A 6219-nucleotide genomic window follows, 5' to 3' on the forward strand; every position below is an offset into this window, starting at 1 on the left:
TCATGGTACCTTCTCCAAGATAGACCATATAATTGGTCACAAAACAGGCCTCTACAGTTACAAAAAGACTGAAATAATCCCTTGCATCTTATCAGATAACCAAGGACTAAGACTGGTTTTTAATAATGACAAAACCAATGGAAAACCCACGTGCACATGGAAAAGATATCTTTCATGTCCTTCATGTCTTGTCTTGCAGTGACTGTTAGGCAACTCATTGTGTCTCTTACTATCACTCTTCTCTCTGTCTATCTCTTTGTCCAAATGTTAAAATTTCCTTTCTTTATAAGCTCACCAATAATATTTGATTAGGGTCTATCTCAGGGATCACATCAATACAAATATCTACTTAAATTACCACACTTTTGTTACCACTCTTGTTGGCAGAGTGAACATGGGAGAGTAGAGTCTAAATATGAATAAACTAAAGTGTCATTCAAGAGCAATGTTTTTTAGAATACCAAACAATTCATATTATGAAGCATTCTGAAGGTACACCAAGCTCATGAGCAAAGTTCAATTCATGTTTGGAAACAACCAAAAAACAAAAGTAAGCAGCAATGTGTAATCCGAAGTAAGCCTACTGCTATTTACTATACCAAGGAAAGGTAGAAAAACACATTCCAAGAACAAATCAAAGTTATAGAGGAACAGAAGTTACAATACGATGTCTTGTTTACTTACAGTTTTCTCACAAGCTATCAGAAATCTTTTAACACAGTTTCATACTTAGGCCATATTTCAAGAACTTCCACATGAAGTTATACTGTAAGGTACTGCAGAATTATTGAAGCCTCATCTCAAGAATTATTGGGAACACAATTCAATTCAATTCAATTCAATAGAAACACTTGTGAAATTAACTTTGAAATCTCTAGTCTATCATTTGATTAATATCTTGTAGTCGAATATAGTGAAAAGCAGTTAGTATATGCTGAATTAACTGACTACCCTGAAATATATGTACTGGTGTGGGAGGTTGAGTCAATTAAGGATATTTTGTAACCTACGAAGTATCTAAATCTCAACAGTTGCTTAACTATTTTTCTTCTTCAAAATATAAAGTAGCAGGTTTCCTCATTGCATTTTATATACACTTGGTCTTTCTTGATCCTTTTCCACATCTCAGTTTTCCCCACAGCTCTATTTTATGAATTTCACATGTTTTCTCGCTACCAAATTATTTAACTAAAAATGTTCTATACTTGAGAAACATGCAGAGATCTAATTCAGAATATTGACCTATAAGAAATGACCACATTGATAGAACAGAAGTCAGATGTCGGAATTTTACAAATAGAAGCTGGTGAAACTTGAAATGTCATCATTTGTTCAGCTGCAAGATTAACAACAACAAAGCATGATTTCCATCATACTCTTGGAAGATGGTTCATGCCATCATATTTGATGCATCAGATTAAACCCTACAAACCAGAAAGCGTGACATTTTAAGCTGGTATGACATGTGTGCCTTCTTATGACACATAATGTGTGTCACTTTATTTATTTTTTTCCACTTTTTCATTTCTCATACAAAAGGAAGAAAAAATTCCTCTTGATCTTGAACTTAGGTATCACAACTTTTAGCCCAAGTCAAGTGGGGCCACCTGTTTCCAATATCCCAATAAGTCAAATTAAAACTAGAAATCAAAAAAAAAAAAAGGAAAAAAGAAGTTTAATTCCATGTAGTCCATTGGGAAGAGGAAATGAGAGCTCCAGAGAAACTTCCACTATGTAGTCAGACTCATTTGGTTCTACTTTTTTCAATAGCCTGATGGTCAAATTGAGAGACAGTATTTTAAAATAAAGAGACACTTTAAAATACTGTCATTTCTACCAGGCTAGCTACACCCTCTTGTAGGTACTTTAATTTGTTAATGGCCTAATGAGATTCATTATGTTGAAAAGACCTTTTATGTGCCTTGGTGTGAAAAAATTAGAATACTTTAATATGCTAAAGAAACAAAATATTGTATTTAGCCTACACAGTACTTCTAGAATGTTCTCTCGAAGGGTTCTTAGTTTTGTTTGTTTGTTTTCTCTAATAACCAATCAAGTTCTGAAAAGATGAACTAAATCCTTAAAAAAGCCATGTGATTCCTAGTGATGACTGCTATGACTCAATATATGTTTGAACAAATGGAGATCTACTATGCAGTACTAAGTGAGACAGCTGGGGCTAAGCATCTAACTTATTAAAATGTATATTTTTAAAAAATTATTTATGCTTTCTTACATAGTAAGGAAGAAACATGGTTCAGACTAATTGCTGTCTTCTTTTTCTCCTCCATCACTGAAGGTTCAAAGGCAAGTCCTATTTATCTCATTTTCTCAGAGGAGGTGAAAATTTTGGAATGGACACTTTTGGATTTCAAACATTAGAGTCCATAAGAATTTCACCTTTCTGATATTATTTGCTCATGTTTCTGGAAGCCAGACTACCCCTTCGCTTGACCCAACCTGCGGGTCCTAGTTATTCGTGGGGGCGAGGAGGACCACAACCTGAAAAAGAACGGGCAAGAGAGAAGAACAGAGTTCTTGTAAAATCAGGGCAGAAGCGCCAACAGTTGCTCCTTCCACACTCAGAGAGTCATGAAGGCCTTATTTAAGGATATATAAATCTATATTAATAATCTTTTGTCAAAGGACTTTTATAGCTCCACTGACAATTAATCAGACTATATGATATATCGATTAGAAATAGCTTTTTCTACTTTTTGTGAGATTACCTCTCTTTTGTCAATTAACTGTTGAGGAAGTTAGGGTTTACCTCTCTCTTGAGAATATTGAACAGAGATTTAAATTCTTTTGTGGAGAGCTTAAAATAGTATCTTAGCCAATTTGCATCTCCTAGAAACTTTTGAAATTAATTTAAAATAAATAGACTCCCCTTTTTTTTAAATCCTTTATCTGTGTGGGATTTTTATTGGGTATTATACGTATTTACCTTTCACTGTTGTCTCCTTTCTCATTCTCCCCCCAAATCCCTTATCCCCTACCCCTTCCTCCTAATTTTTGTGATGGTGTGCTCCAAACATCCTCCCAGTCCCATCTCCCTGCTCTCGAATTCCAACACAGTAGGGGATCCAAACTTTTGGGGACCTTAGCCCTCCACTTTCACTGGAGTCTACAAGAACTCTGAAAAATTGGCTTTAAAAACAAAAGAGGGGGAACGGTACCCCCTCAGAAGGAGTCCCCCTGTAATACTCTCCATCATGCCTTGTTCACTTTTCTCTCTCTAAAGCTGAAAGCTCATGGCAAATCTCTTGCTGACCATGTTGGTGACCTCGGGCACCACCAAGACCAACAAAACTTTGCCACAGATATGGGGAAGGACCCTCATACCCATAAAGGGAATGCCCCAGTCCCAGTTCCCTTATGGAGCCGAGGACTGATATGCCTGCCCAATACCACAGAAGGCACAGTTAACCGGCTACCACAAATATTAATGAAAAAAATAGATACCCTCACAAAGCCAGGCCCAATCATAAATACGATGAATAACAATTTACATCCAGGGAAGAGAAATCTCCCTGAGAATCCCCTTCTTTTTTCTTTCCAGGTAAAATTGAATCACCCGTGATGCCTGCTATTAGAAGTTCTAACCCAGATGGACCAGAAGCCAGGAGCCTTGCCCCCCTACCTTTTCCCACCTGCACAAGGTCCCCTGAAGCTGGGCAACTGCAAGATCCTGCTTGGCAACTGCAGATAGACTCAAAGCAGTGTACCATATCATCTGAAGAATAGCAGGGAGACCATAACTCAAGCAGTGTACCATATCTTCTGAAGAATAGCAGGTTGCAGTCCTCCTCGCCCCCACGAATAACCAGGACCCGCCGGTCGGGTCAAGTGGCACTCAGACGTGGGGCTCGAGGCACGGACCCATCAGGAGGGACCCTCATTGAGAGGATGTGCGCACGACATCAAGATTGAGCAAGACAGAGATCATCGCCCGTGACCTGTCGTCCACGGAACCAGGTTGATGCTGCCATCAAGAAGGCAGTTGAAGTTCATTACCATCAGCTGAAAATTGCAGAGGATCCAGAAGTGACTCCACAGGAGACTGACACAGCTGTCAGCTCCCCTGCCTCCCCCTACGGTCGACCCCTAGACTTCCACGCCCTCCAGAAGGGTTCCTGGTATGCCTGGCTTTGCCCTCATTTCTCTCACTAGAGAGCTTGGCCTCTTGATCACCACACAAAAATTGGCTTTTTCCTAAACCAAGGCCACCCTTGATATGGCCGCTAACATTGGGGAGCCTTCCTTTATGACAATATTACACCCCAAACTGACAAATGGTTGGTAACTTGAACATTTACAAGAGACTAGGATGGCTGTGAGTTAGCCCAATGACGGGATTATTGTAGGTCCACTTCCCAGGGGCCCACCCAATGCAGCCGAAAAGGAGTGCGTGGTGCTGGGAGTGGGTGCAGCCTACATGGCCTAAGACAGGGCTCTCACCCTCCTTTCACCCACATCAGAGTCCCTTGACGTTGCCCATCGTCGACAGCCTAAAGCCTTCGACCATCGATGTGACTCGTCTCACATCAGTGTTTTGGGGTTGTGAACTTGTCTAAGACCCCCCATAATTAGACATCCAAATTCAAAACTCACATAGTTGGTATTGAACATAAGACGCCTTCTCTAACTAAACAGAGAAGGGGGAGATGCCAGAAGCCAGGACCCTCGCCCTTATCCTTACCCCCTACCTTTCCCCACCTGCACAACGTCCTCTGAAGCTTGGCAACTGCAAGATCCTGCTTAGCAACTGCAGATAGACACAAAGCAGAGTACCATGTCTTCTTAAGAATAGCAGAGAGACCATAACTCAAGCAGTGTACCATATCTTCTGAAGAACTGCAGGTAGATCATAATTCAAGGCAGTGTACCATATAGACCATGACATGTTTCAAGGCACAGGCCAAGAAGATTTTGTACTTTTCCACCACCTGGACCCTCTTACCCCCTCCCCATGTAAAACATGCTATAAAAAAAGCATTTCATGTTCAAAAAAAAAAGAAATTAAAAAAAAAACATAATTAAAAGTAAAAAAAAAAATAAGATGGGACAACTAAACTGTTTTACTGTCTAGTCTACACTGTATAAATTACCAACTAATGCTGTGATAGTTTAAAAATATTCTTTATAAGTACTAGAATTTAAATTTGTTTATAAATATACAGCTTTTTGTCACATAATAAAATATTGAGGTATCAATATTAAAATACAAAAAAAAAAAAAGAGAGAAGAACAGACTCAAGGAAGCAATTGCTTGTCAAGAGCCATCTATTTGAGCACAAAGCGCCTTTTTATAGTATGTTTTACAAGGAAGGGGGTAAGAGGGGCCAGGTGGTGGAAAAGTACAAAATCTTCTCGGCCTGTGCCTTGAAACATCTCATGGTCTACACGGTACACTGCCTTGAATTACGGTCTACCTGCTTTCCTCAGAAGATACGGTACAATGCCTTGAATTATCTGCAGCTGCCAAACAGGATCTTGAGTTTGCCAAGCTGCAGGGGACATTGTGCAGGTGGGGAAAGGTAGGGGGTGAGTGTAAGGGTGAGGGTCCTGGCTTCTGTCATCTCCTCATTCTCTGTTTAGATAGAGAGGGCGTCTTGTGATCAATCCCAACTATGTGAATTTTGAATTTGGAAGTCTAATTATGGAGGGTCTGAAACAAGTTCACAACCCCAAAACATTGATGTGAGATGAGTCATGTTGATGGTCGAAGGCTTTAGGCTGTCGACAATGGGCAACGTCAAGGGACCCCTAGGTGGGTGAAAGGAGGGTGAGGGCCCTGTCTTAGGCCATATAGGCTGCACCCACTCCCAGCACCATGCACTCCTTTCCGGCTGCATTGGGTGGGCCCCTGGGAAGTAGACCTACAATAATCCCGTCATTGGGCTAACTCACAGCCATCCTAGTCCCTTTGTGAATGTTCAGGTTACCAGCCATTTGTCAGTTTGGGGTGTAATATTGTCATAAAGGAAGGCTCCCCAATGTTAGCGGGCCACATCAAGGGTAGCCTTGGTTTAGGAAAAAGCCAATTTTTGTTGGGGTGATCAAGAGGCCAGGCTCCCTAGCGAGAGAAACGAGGGCATAACCAGGCATACCAGGAACCCTTCTGGAGGGCATGGAAGTCTAGGGGTTGACTGTAGCGGGGGGGACGGGGGCTGGCAGCTGTGTCAGTCTCCGGCAGAATCACTTCTGGATCTTCCT

The sequence above is a fragment of the Grammomys surdaster genome, unplaced genomic scaffold (assembly GCF_004785775.1).
Source record: "Grammomys surdaster isolate TR1022 unplaced genomic scaffold, NIH_TR_1.0 126029, whole genome shotgun sequence".
NCBI classification, from domain to species: Eukaryota; Metazoa; Chordata; class Mammalia; order Rodentia; family Muridae; genus Grammomys; species Grammomys surdaster.